The following is a 21,223-nucleotide window of genomic DNA, read 5'->3' on the forward strand; positions in this document are numbered from 1 at the left end:
ATGGTTACATCCTTGGATTCCATTGTTGGGCCCTTTATATCCAATCGTTCATTATAAATTGGGGAATGTGCTTCATGCCTAGCATGAAAGTGATGCATCTGCATATGCAATTTTATCAACTTGGAAAATTATATTTGATCCTGCTAGCTGGGAACAGCTGATTGTTCATTTTATTATACCTAATATGATGAAAATTCTATAGGAATTTGTAATCAACCTAGCTAATTAGCAACTAGACCCTTGGTTTATGTCTTGTTTCTTTCTAAAAATGTCTGCTATGATATGTTTTACTAAAATTTCTTGTGACCTTTGCCCATTTTTCTTCATCTGCATTATTTTTGTGCAAGATCTTGAGGTAAGTCACTTAGCACGGGTTGAGTGAGTTTTATTGTTTTATTATTTGTCTTTTGGAATATGTATGCAGCTAGAACAATTTTTCTATTGTGCCAAGATCTCTATGTATATATACATAGATACATACATACGTAGGCACACATATGTGAGTGTATGTATATATACATATGTATATATATGTATAAACATATATAAATACATACATTCATACATATATATACACATGCATACATACATATACATAAATAATAGTAATATATGTATTGCATCTGCATTTTCTTTGTCATTGCTTATAAGAGTGTTTCAAGGTTGGGAACCACTTCAGCATCCTTTGCATGGTTTATAGGTAATGTCATTTTGGCAGAGGCTTTTACAAGGGAATGAAACTTGTGATTATGGCATTTACACAAAAGAAAAACTTGTTTCTTCAACTCCTTACACTTAACTCTTCTCTAAATTTATTCTTCTAGTAGTGAGAATAGCTACTACAAATTCATGGGAGCCAAGGGATCTCCTGAACCTATGTTATGTTTTCTGGAGACATGGGAGAAGTTACTACCAGCTTTAGTACTTAACAACATTCTGGATCATAAAGTGATGCCTAAATTAACAATGAAAATAGATACTTGGGACCCTTGTAGGCAGACTATGCCAATACATGCATGGTTACATCCTTGGCTTCTACTGTTGGGCTAGTGTATGTGATGTAGGAGCATCAGGACATGATAAGATCCCTAAAAAAGACAAAAGAAGATGGATGAGAGGCAAGGAGGATTTTAAACCAATCAATTGGCATGTGTTGAAGTCAATCATGTCCTTGGAAGGCTTTAAAGATGACCATTATTGATTTTGAGTGCTACATAAAACAAGGAGGAATGACATGAGAAAGAAAATGTATGTTGGAAATTTTAGAATACAAACTTCTATTTGAATGAAAACTTTTTTTAAAAAATCAAGAGTAGAGATCAAAGACCTGTGTAGGGGATTCAATAACATTGCCAAAAAACTACTCTTTCAATAAATACTTATAAAGTATTTTAGTCTCGTCTCAAAACTGTAACCTACAAAGGAAAGAAGATGAATTTAAGTGCAAAAGCATTACAAAACCTATCTAAAATTAATCTTAAATAAAAGTTTAGAATTGAAGTGCATTATTGTACATTGAAACTACTATTTTAAAAAAATTAGGCAATTGAAGGAATAATCGAGGTCCCTCTAAAAAAAATTCTTAAAATTAAAATATAACAAATTGAGAAGGAGAAATTATACAAGAATTATCAATCTTGAGCTACTCGATGAAGAGTCTATGTTTTTTAAGGCAAAAATGAATTCATTATGTTTTTTCATAGTCAGGCACATGAACTATTGGTGTTGGACTTATAGGTTTGGTGAAAATATTTGGAATTTTATTCTAATCCCATATGTTTTTCTTGTAGTGTTCATCAGGAAATTTGGAATTGGATGTGCATTATAGGAGTGCACTTGAAATCAAGCCATGAATTGTGCCACAAGAAAGGTTTTTACCTAATTTTTCATTTTGGTGAGGTTTAGAAACTTCAAATAGATATAATCAATAGGAATAGAGACCTTGTCAACATCTATTGTACCCTAACTGCTAGCAATATAAATGCATTGAATGTGTATTGTTTGATGGTAGAGCTCTTACAAGCATGTAGAATCATAGCCAAGGGAGTTGGATTATCTAGAAAAATGGTTGAAAGGAACACCACTTCAAAATTTGAACCATTTAAGTAGTTTTCTTAAAGTAACAAAAAATTGTACATGCATAGATCCTTGATTAGTTATGTTTGTACTAGATAAACCTAAAGTGGTTTTTTTGCAAATAGCTAATACCATGTGGAGGATAAAGTCTAAAAACATTGGCAAAAGTCTCCCAGTGGTCATCAAAATCTCTAAGTAACAAATTGGAATGTAAAAATGTAGTTGGAATCAGTCATATGCACATATCTATGAAGTGTGATATCATTTGGTAAATGCCTATGAACCCTTCATATTTATTGTTTGATAAAATTCCTCAATGAAATGCATTGGTTAAAAATGCATTCAAAATGCAAGGAGAAAAAATATTGGATAAAGCATTCCTTGTGTCCTTCATTATAGACTTGGAAATTTCCTCTCCATTTATTCTTGAGTACAACAATTACCAAATTTAAAACCTTAAACAATTTCATGTTGCATCATTAAAACATCTACTTGATCTACAAAATTATGCATCCAACTACTTCTGCTCATTTAGAATTAGCTCTTCTAATTGTGGTAAAAATAATCATGATTTATTTATCTCTCTCCTACACAAAGAACTTAAATGTTATATGAAAGGTTGTCAAGTTAAAATACAAACTTATTACTATGAAAGAAGGAATGTGGTTGACTTGTTTAAAGATGGAAAATTGATTGTACCAATCATTTTAACTTACCAACATATGGCTTTTGAAATGTAGCCATGTTTCAATTTTTACTTAAAATTAGTATCCCTAAAATGCACTACTTGAGAAAATGTTTCCTAACTGAAAAATGGCAAAATTATTTTCAGCTATTACACAAAGGTATGGCAGTATATCTTTAGGTCAAAGTTTGTTCTTCCTTATTTTGGTACCCTGCCACATCCATGTGTACACTTATGGTGACACTATTATATAAGCTAACAACCTCAACTAAGAGACTAAAATTCAGATATACATAATCAAGAAAATACTCATAGATAGCATACATCCATATGCTAATAGTCAAATTCAACACCATCTATATGGGGGCATCCCCTTGTATGATGAAATAAAAGTTCCTTGTGCAATCCATGTAACAACAATGACTTGGGAATTCAAACCTTAAATCATCCACATGAGACATTAATAGGCCCACAATAGAAACACACAATTCAGCTATGGTAGAGATTGATGCATTATTCTTTAGGTATATGGACAAAAATGATCAAAATTTGGATTCCAATATTAGAAAGGAATGAAGTTGTAGCAAAGTTTGTCCAAACATTCTTATGCAATCTTAAATTATTCTAAGATAGTTTATTGGGGATCATTTTACTTGTGAAGGTTATTCCTAACTTGGGTAGGCAAGGTACACACTTTTAAGTTTTATTTAATTATACAACTATATAAACTTGTGCAACAAAAGTGCAAACTCAACCATAATTTTCAAAGCATGGATTATTATTTAATTTCAATACATCCTTTCCTTGTTTCATTTGACATGTGCAAACATTTGAACAAGCAAACAAAATATTAAGCCTATGGATTTCACAGAAAATGGGCATAATAATGGTCTTCAAAATTTTGTTACATTAGAAAAATCATTGTAGTTTATATTTTTCCAAAATTGCAGAGAAATCTTGAACAATAACCTAAGAACAAAACAAGTTTCCATCTAAATTTAGCAACTAAATTTTGATTGCCATAAGCTTCTAAAATCAAAAACATTTACATGGTAAAAGGGACTATTTTTTGAGATAATTTGGTTACAACCATATCATAGGCAATAAATTAAATCATGGCTAGAAGATAAAATCAATAATAAATAAAATCAAACTGTACTCTCTATAATTTTTGAGTTTGTGCATAAGCCTCATGCAAATAGAATTCTATTTTGAGGACCCTCTTTCTATGCTCTTGATCATCTCGTCGTTGCTTCTCTAAGTGTAGAACATAATAAAATTAACATTATCAAACATTTACAAAAAATCCAAAGAGGATTTTCTGAATACTTTTCAATCTGAAATAGGATTAACATGTAGAATAGAAAGCTGAAGGTCAAGTTTCATTGACAACACGGATACATTAATTTGTAAAATTTAAAACCCTAACTAAATTAGCCAAAATTTTAGAAAATCAAATATAATAAATAATGAATATGAGATTAAACTCAAAATAATCTAAGAACCAATTCTATTGTCATATTAAAAAAAAAAAAGTTTTGAAATCCAATAGAAAACTTAAAAAATCACTACATACCTTTCACAATGTAGTGTCGAATACAAATAAATACTCTTTTTAAAATTCTATTATGTAATTTTATACTACGTACCTACATGTTGCCTATAAATAGTTATTTCTTTAAAATTCCATTTAGTATTATTAATAAACCCATGTACAATCTATGCAATGAAGTCAACCATGTTAATCTCTACTAAGATCATTCATAACCTATTTTCTTTCCATAATCTATTGATTACTCATTTCATTGTCCATTCATCTTCTTATGAGATACAAGGGTAAGACAACAACCTCCCCAATCAAATATCATGTAAGTTTAATTCAAGTGGCATAATCGATATCTACTAACCTTGTCCTCACGAGACCCTAGGTTCAAATCCCCTAGAAACTAGGTTAGAATTTTAATTAAGGTTTTTATTTTACTTTTAATTGTTTCTTTTAGCTAACTCCTTTTTATTTGTATTTAATATCTTATTTAATATTCACTTTCAATTGATTTGAGCATAGACATAGATTGACACAAGGAGATGAGAGAACTAGGGCCCAAAGGCACACCTACTAGTCAAGCAACCTTGCAAAATAACACAGTGGAAGCAAAATAGGCACCTTAAAAAATATCTCTCTGTATATATACATACATACATAGACACATAGATATGTGTATGTATGTATATATACACATACATATGCATAAAGAGAAGCTTCTCTATATATACATACATAAATAGACACACACACGTGTGTGTGTGTGTGTATACACATACATATACATAAAGAGAAGCTTCTATATTCACCTGCTGAGGGAAATATAAAAAGATACATGTTTAGAAGGAAAAAAAAAAATTTACATAGGTACCTCTTTGACCCTTGAAGAAAATCACAGAGCAAGGGAACAGAGATCACAAGGGCATGGCACAACAATGAAATCGTAGAGTAAAGACATGGAGATCACAAGGGTACGGCATGACAACAAAATTGTAGAGAAAGGGCACAAAGATCACAAGGGCACATCAAAAAAATGTAGAGATCACAAGGGCATGGTAACAAAATACAGTGATCACAAGGGAACAACAACAAAACCCTAGATCTCCTCTGATCTCCACCAATGTTCAAAGCTCTCCACCCTTGTTTGGAGCTCTCCCCCATCTTTCACATGTAGCTCTCCACAATTGATCAAAACAAATGGGGAATGATTAATGTCATGTTTTTTTTTTTTTTTATAATCCATAATCCATAATCCACAAGATCTCTCTATATACATGCATACATACATAGACACATAGATATGTGTCTGTGTATATGTATATATAAACATTTATATACATGTGTATATATATATGTAGATACATACATACATACATATATATATACATATATAAATATATACATACATACATATATACATACATGCATACATATACACATACATATATACATACATACATGAAAACAACAATGCACTTTCTAGGAGTTTACAATTGTTCAACAAAATTAATGCTTTACAAGAAAATGCACCTAGGGAACTGTTAGCTCAGAAGCAAGAACATAGTGTTGAAATAGTATAGAAAATGTTTAACATGAAAGGTTTGCAAGTGAGGGTGTTGACTAATCTTGAAAACTTGAATGCTGAAATGAAATCTATCGATGATCAAACACCTATGCCAAAGTTACAACACAATGTGAAGTTGATTTTAGATATTGTAGATGAAGATATTCAAAAGTTTGATAATTAAAATTTAAGGTACAAGAGTGATTCTGTGGAAATATACTAGAAGGAGAATGAGCAGCTTTAGAAAGAGATTGCATGGCAGAAACAACAACTAGACAACATAGAGGATATTATGGGAGCCACTTGATAGAATCCATGAAAGTATTGCAATAGGTACTATGACATTGGAATCACTTGTAAGTGTCTTTGAGAATTTACAGTCCACATACTAGGAGGACTACAAGTTGTGCAATTTTTCATGTATTGCATCTACATTGTCTTATAAGAGTGTTTCAAGTATTGGCATAGTCTCCTTGTGATGATACCAGGTATCCATTTCTTTTAAGAGTGTTTCAACGTTGGGAACCACTTCAACATCCTTTACATGGTTTAGAGGTAATTTCATTGTGAAAAAGGCTTCTACAAGGGAATGAGCCTTGTGATTACGGCATTTACACGTAATCATAACTCACTTCTTCAACTCCTTACACTCAAATCTTCACTAAAGTTATTCTTCCAGTAGTGAGAATAGCTGCTACAAATTCCTGGGAGCCAAGGGACCCTAAACCTATGGTACATTTTCTAGAGATGTGGTATAAATTACTACTATCTTTAGTACTTTATAAAATTTTGGATTATATAGTGATGCCCAAATTAACAACAACAGTAGATACTTGGGATCCTTGCAGGGAGAGTGTGCCAATACATGCATGGTTACATCCTTGGCTACCATTATTGGCTCAGCATATGGAGCCTTTATATCCTTGGCTACCATTGTTGGACCAATGTATGGAGTTTTATTGTTTTATTAGTTGGATTCTAGAATATGTATGTAGTTGAATCAATTTTTCTATTGTGCTAACATGTAATAAGCACCTTAAAAAAGATCTCTCTGTATATATATAGATATACATGTTTAGAAATAAATATAAAGAGATACATGTTTAGAAGAAAATAAAAGAACATTTACTTAGTACATTGATGAAAATTGCAAAGTAAGGACACAAAGATCACAAGGGCACAACACGGCAACAAAATTGTAGAGCAAGGGCACAGAAATGAAATATAGAGATCACAAGGCCATGACAAAAAATGGGAAATGGTTTATTTTATGTTTTCTTTTTTTTGTTTATACTCATGTGAGTGTTGCAATTATGATGCCAATGTTGATATTGTGACAGTGTCGAGGATAATTGCAAAAACAAAACATGAAAATCACCACAAATTACACTATAGTTGCAAATTTATATCACAATATGACCCCAGATGTTGTAGTTCTGACTTGTCTAAGGATCTACTTTCCTTAGTATAGTGACCTTTCTTTACTATGTGACATTCTTTTCTTATAATGAGTTGTTCATTTTGATTTTGGATTTTCTCTTGTAAAAGAGGTGTGCATTCTTGATTATAGTCTCTTCTTATTTGCAACACTATGTTCATTTAAATAAATTCCCTTATTTTTTATTTTAGAGTATGTCATCCTTTATCAAGAATCTATTTTGCATCCTATGATAGGGGGCTAAGATAGTGCATTATTGTTCCCTTAGTTGTTATCTTTATCTTGAAGATGTTATATTTGTTCAAGAACTCTTGAAGGTACATTTCATATAGTCCATATCTCTTCCTTTCAAGGGTATCTTCTTACAAGTTCAAATGTCCCTTTACAGTTATCTTTTATCATAGATCATAAAATTCAACACTCTTAGCTGATTTTATGGAATATTTTGTTTCTAGAATCCAACTAATAAAACAATGTAGCATTATATGTAGCATTTTTTATTTATCCCTAAGAAGACAATGTTTTCCTCAGGCTTGAACTCTTTTCATGGATACACAAGACTTATCCCCAAGATGCCCTTGTGAGGAAAACATTTTTAATCCTAGACCCTATCACTTTCAACTTTCTTAAGTGTGGCCTTAATTTTTCCCTATCTATGAAGGTCATCCCTCATGTCAATTTTCATACTAACATTGAGAATGCTCTTCACACTCTCCCATCCATCATTGTTGAGGAAGTGAGACAGGATTGCGATGTGGCTCTCAAGAGGGCTAAACCTCCTGAGTGCAACATCCCCAAAGCCAAGATAAAAGCCTTCAAAAAAATTATCCACCACCATGATCTGGTTATTTCCAAGGCTGATAAAGGAAATTTCATAGTGATTATGAACAATTATGACTATACTTCTAAGAATATTAACCTCCTCTTAGACACAAGAAGCTATAGGGTTCTTCCCCACAACCCTTGTGCCAAAATCATGAAGAAGGTCAAAGTAGCTATTGGTGGTTCCTCTTTTGATGAAGCCACCAAAAATAATCTTGTGCCCTCTAAGGAGCCAACACCTCATATTTATGGGGTTCCAAGAATCCACAAAGCCAACATTCCATTAAAGCTTATAGTGGGTACTATGGGTTCCCTAACTTATAAGTTGGCAGTCTTCCTTGCCAAATTATTATCCCCTCATGTTGGCAATTTTGACTCCTTTGTCAAAGACTCTAACAATTTTTTCCAATTTTCTAAGGATGTTAGATATGAAAACAATGACATCTTGGTTATCTTTGATGTTGTCTCCCTCTTCACCAAGGTCCCCATTCCTGAATCCATAGAAATTTTTAGGCACAAGGTCAATGATGAGGTAGCCTCACTAGTGGAGTTATGGTTGTGATCTACTTTCTTCTCCTTCCTTGGTGTGATCAATGAATAGGTTGATAGTGTGGCCATGGGTTCCCTACTTTCTCCTATGATTTCAAACCTATACATGGAAGAGTTTGAGGAAATTGAGTTACACTCTTTTCCCTTCAAGCCTAAGTGATGGAAACAATGTATAGATGACACTAACATCTATTGGCCAAATGGTCTAGATAATTTGGAATATTTTCATGCACACCTCAAAAATTTAATCCCTTGCATCTATTTCACCAGAGAGATTGAATCAGGGAATTTCTTACCTTTCCTTTATGTGTTAATCCTAAAAAAACCAAATGGGTCGCTTGGTCGTCAGGTTTTTTGTAAAGCTACCCACACTGATCTTTATATCAATGCTTCCTCTCACCACCACCCCAGCCAAAAGGTTGGTATCCTCAAAACCTTGTCTTTGAGAACCCACAAGATTTGTGACAAGGATAACCTAGACCAAGAACTTGAGCATCTCCATTGAGTTTTCAAGTGGAATAGATATTCTGACAAATAGATTGTTAAAGCCTTCCACTTGGCCAAATCTCCATCTTTTTTCATCCAACCATGTGCCCTCTATCCTCAAAACCTCCTCATTCATTTCTATCCCCTATGTTGTTGGGATCTCCCACAAGATCTCTAAAATTATTAGCAAAAAAGTATTAGAGTATCCTTCAAGCCCATATCCACTTTAAGGTATTGCATTCCACCCACTAAGGACCCTAGGGGTGCATTTTCTCAAGTTGGGGTCTATAAAGTTATGTACTCTTGCGTAACCCCTTACATTGGCAAAACTATTTGATCCTTCAACATTAGACTCAAAGAGCATTTTCTAACATCAAACATGAACTCATTCTAAATTCAACACTTGTTAAGCATTCTTCTTCTACCAAGTATCACCTATGCTTAAAGGATACTCAAATTGTGTATAAGGAGGAGGATGACTTCTTTAAAAAGAAGCTCAAAGAGGCCATTGAAATTAGAAACAGCCCCTCTAACCTCAATTGAGATGAGGGTTGGAGCTTAAGCACATCTTGGCATCCTTTGTTATCTTCCCTTCATAACAATCACTCCTCTCCTTGGCCTACTTTCTTGGTCTTTCTCCCTTGTCTTGTTTCTTAATGCCTTCTTGTGTACCCCAACCCCCCCCCCCCCCCACCTACCCCACTTCTTTTCTTCTTCCCCCCCCATGCCCTATCCTCATTTTCCTCCAGCCTCCTCCTTTTGGTTGTTGGTTCCCTCTTCCCGCTTTCCCTTGTCTTTTTTACTTTCTTTCTTTTCTTGGTTTCATCTATATGCACTCCTCTATTAGTATTTTATGTATATATATATAATACATATATTTTTATAATCTCATATTGGTTTTGACATATGAGTGACAATATACTTAAGTTATTTACTTAGTTAATTCTAAACAAGTAATACATGTCAAGCATAAGTTGTCAAATAGTATATGTCGAGTGACAGATATTTAGTGTGAGCCAAGTAACTAGTAAGTGTCGAGCACATGGTATGTGTTGAGCTATTTAGATGTCGAGTGATTAGTAGATGCTAAGTCATTTAGAGGTTGAGTTATAGCATTGAAGTTGTTGTTGATGCCGAGCATCAGGGACTTCAAGTGCCGAATTACATGCATCCAATCAGAAAAGGGAAGGTCAAAGCAAAAATATAGATGAATCACTACCATTGATCCATACCTAACCCTAAGTCACCTAGATCTTTTTAAGAAAGATAAACCCTAAACTTTCTAATGAATGCTAAGGAGAATTGAAGAGAGTTTGCATGCACAAACAGAGCATTCATGGTGATAGAGGTGTTATGAATTGAGTTACATTGCAAAATCAATTAAAGGAGAACAGAGGAAAGAAATAAGAGGATAGCAAAAATACATCTGATCAGAAAGGATCAAGTACACATAAGTATAGAATTGATTTGACATCAAGCAAAAAAGTACTAACCAAAGGATCATTTCCAAGACATTCTAATAGGTGAATTAGTTAAATCTCTTAATAGGGTATTCTTAACAGGCTGTTGTAAATTCTTTAACAAGGTGCTTACTTCATTGTAAGTTAAAGTCCTTTTACCAAGCACACTTTTAGTAGGGTGTTTAAATCCTTTAACAGGGTAATATCTAACAATATTATAAGTCTTTAACAGGGTAGACTTTTCACAAGGTAGATCATGTTTCATGGTCAAACATTGTAGCCTTCATTGGATACACTTTATTACTAAAGTAGTGAAGATTTGTGGGTGTCATCCCCACCCCAGTTTTACCTTCTCATTGGAGGTTTTTGGGTAACCAAACATCTTGTTTCATAAATGTGTTGAATATTTTATTTTCATACTATGGATATATATGTTTAATTTGGTATTTTAGTTTATATGCATAGATTGTGAGATGGATGTGTGGTGAATAGTTTTAGAGGTTGAAATTTTTAAGTGTTGATTCACCCTCCCACCCCCTCCCCCCCTCTCAGATTTTACTTCCCTGTTATATTTCCAACTATATATATATATATATATATATATATATATATATATATATATATATATATTTATTTATTTATTTATTTATTTATTTATTTATTTGTTTATTTATTTATTTATTTGTTTGCTTTCTATTGTTTTTTATTTGTTTTCCTCTTTTTGTTTGTTGTTTCTTTATCTTCTCATACTTGCATCTTTTTCTTGGTTCTCAACCCATTTGGTTACCTTTTTTATTTTTTTTAGTTTTCATCTTTTTTCATTTATTATTACTCTCTCGTCTTATCCTTTCCTTATTTTTTACTCTCTCCTTGTTGGTTATTTTATATATATATATATATATATATATATATATATATATAAAGAGAGAGAGAGAGAGAGAGGCACACACTCACACATTCACATATATATAAATATATATATATATAGGTATATGTACTATTGGAATTCTTTAGAATAACTAATAGGGGGGTGAATTAGTTATCCAAGGTCCAAATGGACAAATAAAACCTTTTAGTGCTTAACAAATTGATATCCATAAAACCATATCATGCATGCAGCCACTAGAACATCCAATACCTTAACTTAGTAGGTCAATATCCTAGGTCAAAATAACTTTGCAAAAATGTAAGCATGAAATACCACAAACTCATTCATGTTAGTCAAACAAATAGTATTGACAAATGAGTGTCAACACACTTAACCATTTTCACTATGTATGTCGAGTACACAATAGATGTCGAGCCAAAATTTTAATAGGTGTTGAGTCACAATTAGTGCCGAGAAGATTATAGTATAGTATGTGTCGAGTGATCCAAAAATTATTCATGAGCTGAGTAACAGAATCATTCGGATGTCCAGCGACTTAGAACAACATATGTTGAGTAATATAGGTTATAACAGGTGCTGAGAAAACCAAGAAACATAGTTGATGCCGAGTAATCTAGAAATAGTATGTGTCGAGCATTAGTAATAGTTCATGTGTCGAGCAATGCAAGATCAGCATAAGAGTTTTTACTTGCACAAACTAAGATGTAAACCATTTTTGGATCTGACTTAGAGAAATTTTGAAGGAGAAAAAGGATAAGGACAAGTCACTTGCATTCCCTATGAAATTTGCATGCAACCAATCAAAAAAATGGTGAAGGCATGCAACCAATAAGAAAAATGCAAAGTATGAGTAGGAATTTGAGATTCAATTTGGATCGTAGATCCATACCTAACCTTAAGTCTTTTCATTCTTTATAAGGAGGACAAATGCATCATTGTATGGATGAAAAAAAAATAGCAAAAGGGGAGATTATAGTGAAATTTCAGTGTGAAGAGGAAAAGACTTAGTGGAAAGGATAGTAGGACATATTCAGAAGATCAGATCAAGCAAGGATCAGAAGAGAAAGAGTAGATCAAGTGCCTGAACCCAACAATTTGAGATTTCATTCAATTAGATCAAATGTTCCAATACTCTTTCACAATTGTATTAGAAGTTCAAATCCTATGGTGATAGGTTAGCTTAATAGCTAGGTAGGAGAGCCTCTGGAGAAGGACAAGAAAATCCTATGTATTAGGTAAGTTTAACAGCCTTCATGTAAATCCTTTAACAGGGTGACACTTCATGTAAAGTGTTTGTAAATCCTTTCAATAGCTCAAATTTAACAGTGTGTTGTAGCCTTTAATAGGGCAAGCCTTTAATAGGGAAAACCATCAGAAGTGGTTGAATTCATTGCTGTAGTAATTTTTTTGGGTGTCATCCCCACCTAATTTTACCTTCTTATTCTTGGAGGGTTTCTGGGTCACCAAAATCTCTTGTGTTATGTGTTGATGCATGCTCTCATTTTATGTTTGTTTACTTTGTTACATGTTAATTTCAGTTATATGTTATTAAGGGTTTGAAAGGATAACAATTGGTTACTTCTGATTCACCCCCCTCCCCCCCCCCCCAGAAGTACTCTTCCCATTTGAATATTCCAATAATTGGTATCAGAGCCTAGTTCTCATAAGGAGAAGCCTAACAGCTTGGAGAAAAAGGTTAGAAGATGGAAGTCTTCAAACTTGGGAAGATCATTGACAATCAAGTGATTGATGTGCAACTAGCTCTACACAAAGTAGAGGAAGCCAGGGAGGAACTGAGAAAATGTTTGAAAAGAAGAAAGGAGATAGCCATAGCTGAAAATGACATACATTACAAAGAGATTGACACCACACACATATTTTCCAATGAAGAATCCAAGGAATTTGATACAGCAATAGCAGAATTAATGGAGAAAAATAGAGCACAAGCTGAAGAAATCAGATTACTCAAGCTTGAACAAGAAACACAAGCTATATTGCTTTGTGAAGTAACCGAACAAAAGAAAAGAGTTATTGAAGACAAGGCCATGATAGAAGATGACAAGAGAAATCTCACCAATAGACTAGAAGAGAAGACAATTGAATTTGAAAATATTTCAAACATGCAATTAGGCACCTTGAGCCAAATGATGAATGCTCATCATGAGCTAAACATGAAGGATATTGAGATCTCCACCTTGAAGATACAAAATGAGCAATTGCAGAATGAATTGAAGAGAGAAAAGGAAATAGCAAAAAGTTACAATAAACCCAATGAGGCCATCAAGTATTTTGAGCAATTGCTGAAATCATCAAGGGCAAGTAATGACACTATAGGACTTGGATATATCAACACTGAACAAGGAGAATCATCCAAAACTGCAGAACAAAGAAGCAACAAAGGTAAGAACATTAAACCTACTTTTCATTTCTATGGTAAAAAGGGACATACCTCTAATGTATGCAGAAGCAAGAATAGTCACCAGCATGATAAGCCTAAAAATGCAAACTTCTATCATAAATGCAAAAAACAAGGACATTTAGCACAAGACTACAGAACCAAGACCGTGAGGACACCAAGATTTGAGGGCCACTACTACAATTGCAAAAAATATGGACATAGAGCATTTGAATGCAGATCAAAGCCTATGTGGACACCTAATCAACCTTTAAGAGGAATTAGTCATTCACATCACTACAATTGGGATTACAACACCAGGTATAGTTGTCACTATTGCCAAGAGTATGGACACACTCCTAAAAATTGCCTAAGGACACATTTTAAGGGAAATTACAGCAGATGGTTAAATCAAACTACTTGTTTTAGTTGCTTGAAGATTGTTCGTATTAGCAAGAACTGTCTAACAAAGGCCAAGGCACCCAAGACTAAAGTTAATAACAATAAAGAAAAAGTTAATGTGGAACACATCAGGGAAGATATGAAGAAGACATGGCAGAAGAAAGGTGAATGCAGCACATCGAATGGAGAAATCACTTCACCCAAGAGGCCAAGTGATCACATCTCATCAAATTAAGCACTAGAAAAGCGCATGGGGCTGATACATATAAAGATGTATCATACATCAGCCCAAAAGAACATAGGAACACTACAAAGAAGAAATCAGCATAAGTTAAGATGCCAGGAAAAAAGTTGGAAGATGATGTCGAGCTACCTTTGGTTACCGAGTAAAACTTCAGCACATGCCGAGTTGAAAATTCTAGTGGATGCTAAGTAAAGAGATGATAGTAGCTATTGAGTGAGTGAAATATAGTTGATGCTGAGTTGGAAAATCCTTTGGATGCTGAGTGTATAGCTGTAAAGCACGAATGCAATAAATGCTAGGTTTCAAGCCTAATAAAAATGAAAATCATTCATTTTTCATTCATTCAAACAAAGAGCAGACACGAGCAAAACAATTAAGCAATTTCCCAAGCAATCAAAAGGTGATTTACAGCAATTCAACAGCCACTCAACTACATTTCATCGATCTATTAGGTATTTCATTCAAGTGCTGAGTTACGTAGTTTGAAAAATTTGTAAACAGTAAACCCAAGTTCGGTTAAAGATGGCATCTAGTTCTAAATCTACAAAAGAAAAGGAAGGGTTGGAAATTCAATTGGTTAGCAATAAAGTTAGACAACCAGAGTTTAGACCCATCCCTAAATTTTCTTAATAAAATGATCTCGCTAGTGCCCTATCTGTGATTCCTAATAAAGTAGTTATGGTTCAAGATGTACGCAAATGCTACAACTGTAAGATAGGAGCCATAGGAGATTTGGAGATTTTCAATGCATTTGATAAGCTCTGTGAAAATGGGAAACCTAAGGATGAATTCTCCATAGTCGAAAAGAAGGGACTGACCAAAACCCTAGTTTTCCCTATTATTTTTAAAATAGAATGGATACACATTGTGTTGAGTAGAATCCATGATGGAGCTTTTTGGCTAGAAACTGGGCCAGTAAAGTTCACAAAGAAAACTGTGCATAGGGTTACTAGTATCCCAACCCTAGATTGGCCCAAAACTCTAAGAAGCGATAAGAGGGAAGCAATTGAGAAAAATATTGGTGCCAAGTAGAACAACAAGGGTATGACAATTGACACCATCAAAGACCCCCTACTAGATTTTGTTGTCAAGACCATATCTCACAAATTTTATCAATCTAGCAAGTTAAATAGTGTACCCTACATAGCTGTAGATGTTGCCTACAAGCTAGTGAAAAAGGATCACACTTATGATCTTGTAGATTTGATGATGTAGCAAATCAATGAGAGCTTGGGAGCCATAAGGAAATCCAAAGGGGCTCAATACAAATTTGGTGCAGTATTAATTTGCATCTTCTTCTATATTATGAAAGAATTTCCCTTTAATAGGCAAGGTGAGATGGGATCCAAATAAGACTATTGTTGAACAAATAAACGGATTCATTGAGCAAATGGGTGAGAATTTTGATGCTCAAATGACTAGTTATTTTGAAGGTTTCAAATAATCCATGAAACAGAGAATGCGTATTCCGATCTCATTAGTGGAGCAACATAAAAAGACATTTTCTTTCTAGTGGATATTGACTATACCTATATATAAGCAGTCATCCCTAGAGTCAGATGGCTTAGACCATTGTGCTATGAACTTGATGTGAATTAGGCTTTAGTAGCTATTACAGTATTGCTTGTAGAGGAAATTGATAAAACTAAAAAGCACTTTGGAACATATGACATTGTCAAATCAAGAGTGGTTACAGACCTCAAGATAGTAATAGCAGTCAAGAAAAAGGATAAGCTTGTAAAGAAGATTAAAAGGAAATTGGGTGTTCAAGAGACAAGTATTGCAGAAGAAGTAGAAGAAATAAGTGACAATAAAGAAGAAGATGACAATGAGGACGAGCCAGAGTAGGGCCCACTTTAGTTAACACAAGGCCTAGGTGAAGATGAGGATGAAAGTGATAAGGAAGGTCAAGCCAAGGAATCATCCACTCAAACCAAGGTCACCAGGAGAAAGGCAAAAGCACCACCTACTCCTCGATCTAAGATAAAGAAAGTGGCAAAGCCTAATACTAGAGCTACTACAAGGGCTACTACACAAAAGGCAAAGGAAGAGGCAGCTAAGAGGAAGGAATTCATTAAGAAGACTGGAGAAGAGCCAAAGAAAAGAAGAAAATTAGTGGCTCAACCTAATTCAGATGAAGAAAGGACAGAATCAAAAGACCACAGTCAGTTTAAAGTGGTAAGTCATCCACCAAAGTCTTCTATTGATAAATTATGTGCTAAGATTAGGAATGGAGACTTAAATGATTTGAAGAATGTAAATTTTAATAAGCTCACAAAAGATGAGCAAAATAAAATAGAGATATCTGTCTATAATATGATGGCAGAATACAAACATACACCTCTTGAACTGGATAGTTCATTGCCAAAGGAATTATATAAGATTGTAGAGGAGAAATGGAATTTTTGTCTGCAAACTGAGAAAGAAATAAGGGAGTCTACCTTAGCAAGGATGTTGCCTAATTTGACTAAAAGTCAAATAACAAATGCAGTCAAACAGCACAACAATAGATTTACTCCCAAATACAGGGCATTTAGTATTCTACAAAATAAAATTGAAGAGTTGTGAGCAAAACCACAAAAGTATGGAAAATTATTTACAAGAAATTGATGATGTATTTGATGAAGAATACAAGGCAGAAGCAAGTGCCAAAGAAAAGGAAATAAAAGAAGTGGAGAAAGAAAAGAAGGATGAAGAAGAAAAGGAGGAGGAAATTAGTAAAGAAGAAAAAAAAGGGGATAGGTGAGCAACAAGAACAGAGTGTACAAGACACACAACTGCCACCTCCTAGCCCTCCTCATTCTACCATCACACCTGCAGAGAGAATCAAGATAAAGAATGTCATTGACACTTCTAGTCAAAACATCAATCCATTAACTACAGAGGATCTAAAAAAGATCCTTGACCAATCAACACATCCAGCTAGGCTATGTTCAAGCCCAATATTGGTTAGTGTTGATGAACTCTAGAAGGTAGTAGCAAAATTAAAGGAAATCAAGGTGCAAACATAAGAACCATCTATGATCACACAATCTACTGGACTTCTACTTCTTCCACCACCATCTCCACCAAAAGTAGTCACAGTTGCACTTCAGGAGCTGAGTGTAGTAGCGGGGAATGATAAATTCAAATCAGTATAGTCATCAAGTACACCCCTAACCAAAATGACAGAAAAAGAGAGACGAACTGAAGAGAAAGAAGAGACAAAAGATAAGGAGGAATCTGTAATAAAAACATTGGTTGAACTATCCAAAATAGGTACTCCTACAAAAACTCTTCAGCGGCTGAGCACTAGAATGCTAGAATTGCAAATTAGAACACCAGGCTCGAGCTCCACTAGGGTAGCCAGGACAATTCATTATGGAATTCCTAAGCTTGATGAAGAAATAAAGATACGTTATTATGAATCTAGTACTCTCACTGAGGAGAAGATGAATGAAATTTAGAGTGCATTGGATAGAAGAAGGAGACAAGAGGCACTTAGAAATGACTACAAATATAGGCAAGCATTGAATAAAATCAAGGACATATTCATGGATGCCTTTAGCCTAGAATCTCTAGATGAATCAAGACCAATTATAGACCAACTATCATATATAGTTGATCAGGTAACAAATGGAGACCATGACACCAATGCCAAACTAATGGAATGGTCAAAGAAGAAATGCCAAGGCAAGGTCAATTAGAAGATAGAAAATACTATCATTTTGGGACAAGTTGACCTAGCTACGAAAATAGATATAGTCAAAATTGTACTAGGGAATATATTTTCCCTTTACAATAAACTGTGTAATTTTTCAAACTTCACACATGAGACTAGCTAGAAAATAATGAGCTTGGAGAGAAATCTAAAGATTTCTAGTACGCAACTCCCAACCAATCTAGCTCAAAGTGAGAAGCATTTTTCTCAGACGCTTCACACTTAAAGAGAACTAGTTGTATTATCAGCAGAGGAGGGTAATATAAAAGCTAAGTTAATGCAAATTCAATCCTCCATCACCCCTCACTTGGAGATACTTCACAAGGAGAAAATGTATGCAAAGACAATCCTAAAGAAAGATCCCAATCTTTCTACACATGAAGGACTTGTAGACCTAGCAGCAGAGTTTGCAATCCAACACAAGTCATTGGATATTGCATTAAACAATTGGGATGCAGCTTTGAAGATACTCCTCGAGCTTAATAGCTCATTTTTAGCTAAGCATGGAATTACTCCATAGAACCCTTTGACATCAATGTCAAAAAGTGCGAGATACATATTATAGGGGAAAAAATCATGGGTAATTACCATAGGGGAAGAAATCATGGGTAATTACCAGAACCAAATTTTGATCATTCATTCATTTTGAAAATAAAGTGGAATGATTGTATATAGCCAAAAAGGGGGAGATAAAGAATAAATAAGTGAAGTAGAGATTTAAAATTTTGGTATTCATATGGAATACAGGGACATCGCACAGATCAGATATAGCAATTAGGTTCAGAATGCAGAAACAGGTTAAAGGATAGAAAGGATCAAGCACATTGGCATAGAATTTCAAATTCAAAGGCACAATCAAATCAGGGGGAGTCATAAGGTATATTACTACTCACAAATTATTTTTTTGAAATTTTGCATGTAAGTTGAGTGAGTAAAGAGTGTACTCAATAAGGTTAGGATCATCAATGCTTAGTTAAGTGTTTTTGACACTCATGTCAAAGGGGGAGATTGTTGGTCAAATAAATAGTACTGACAAATGAGTATCAACACACTTAACCATTTTCACTAAGTATGTCGAGTACACAATAGATGTCGAGCCAAAATTTTAATAGATGTTGAGTCACAGTTAGTGTCGAGCAACTTACAGTATAGTATATGTCGAGTGGTCTAGGAATTATTCATGTGTCAAGTAACAGAATCATTCAGATGTCGAGCAACTCAAAAAAACATATGTTGAGTAATACAGTTTATAACAGGTGCCAAGAAAACCAAGAAATATAGTTGATGTCGAGCAATTTAGAAATAGTATGTGTCGAGCATCAGTAATAATTCATGTGCCAAGCAATGCAAGATCAACATAAGATTTTGTACTTGCACAAACTAAGATCTAAACCATTTTTGGAGCCAACTTAGAGAAATTTTGAAGGAGAAAAAGGATAAGGATGAGTCACTTGTATTCCCTATGAAATTTGCATGCAACCAATCAAAAAAATGGTGAAGGCATGCAACCAATAAGAAAAATGCAAAGTATGAGCGAGAATTTGAGATTCAATTTGGATCGTAGATCCATACCTAACCCTAAGTCTTCACATTCTTTATAAGGAGGAAAAATGCACCATTGTATGGATGAAAAAAAATAGAAAAAAGGGGGATTATAGTGAAATTTCAGTGTGAAGAGGAAAAAACTTAGTGGAAAGTATAGCAGGACATATTCAGAAGATCAGATCAAGCAAAGATCAAAAGAGAAAGAGTAGATCAAGTGCCTGAACCCAAAAATTTGAGATTGGATTCAATCAGGTCAAATGTTCTAATACTCTCTCACAATTGTATTAGAAGTTCAAATCCTATGGTGATAGGTTAGCTTAATAGCTAGGTAGGAGAGCCTTTGGAGAAGGACAAGAAAATCCTATGTATTAGGTAGGTTTAACAGCCTTCATGTAAATCCTTTAACAAGGTGACACTTCATGTAAAGTGTTTGTAAATCCTTTCAACAGGTCACATTTAACAGTGTGTTGTAGCCTTTAACAGGGCAGGGCTTTAATAGGGCAAACCATCAAAAGTGGTTGAATTCATTGTTGTAGTAATTTTTGTGGGTGTCATCCCCACCCCAGTTTTACCTTCTTATTCCTGGAGGGTTTCTAGGTCACCAAAGTCTCTTGTGTTATGTGTTGACGCATGTTCTCATTTTATGTTTGTTTACTTTGTTACATGTTAATTTTTTAGTTATATGTTATTAAGGGTTTGAAAGGATAACAATTGGTTACTTCTGATTCATCCGAGTCCACCCCCCCTTAGAAGTACTCTTCCCATTTGAATATTCCAACAATTCATACAATTTGACACAATGATTTTACATGGAAACCCAATTTGGAAAAAACTACCAATAACATGCTACCAATTTTCACTCTTCTAAAGTAATGCCCTGTCAAAGGCTAACCCTATTAAAGGTTACAATATACACTGTTAAATGTGACCTAATTAAAGAATTTCAATCACCTTATTAAGACTGAGCCTTTTTAGAGGACTTTAGAACATTCCATTAGAATGTCACCTGATTAAAGGATTTACAAATGACTATTAGGTCAATCTTAATTCAAAGGATTTATCCAGACTGATACAGTTGTTAAAAAGAAACAACAAGACTTGATCTAATAATAAAATACAACTCACTTACAGATTACAGATTTATGGTTAAGTCCTCCATTTTTCCTAGCATTCATACTCTCCATCTTTGATAGCTTGTTTACCCTTTAAGAATTCATCCTCTTAAGCATTCTTTCTTTACATGCCAATTGCAGTTTCTTCTACTCGGCCACCATATGAAGCAACACCCTGAACTTCTTGTCTTCCTCAAATTCTTGCATATGAAAACCTTTTCTTCTAGCCTACTATCTATACAAATAGATAATTTAGGTCTTTTCTCATTTAACCATAATCATCCATTTTAGGGTTAGGTAAGATTCAATGAAT

Source organism: Cupressus sempervirens, chromosome 2, assembly GCF_028749045.1.
Source record: "Cupressus sempervirens isolate cs-2001-9-10 chromosome 2, ASM2874904v1, whole genome shotgun sequence".
Lineage (NCBI taxonomy): Eukaryota > Viridiplantae > Streptophyta > Pinopsida > Cupressales > Cupressaceae > Cupressus > Cupressus sempervirens.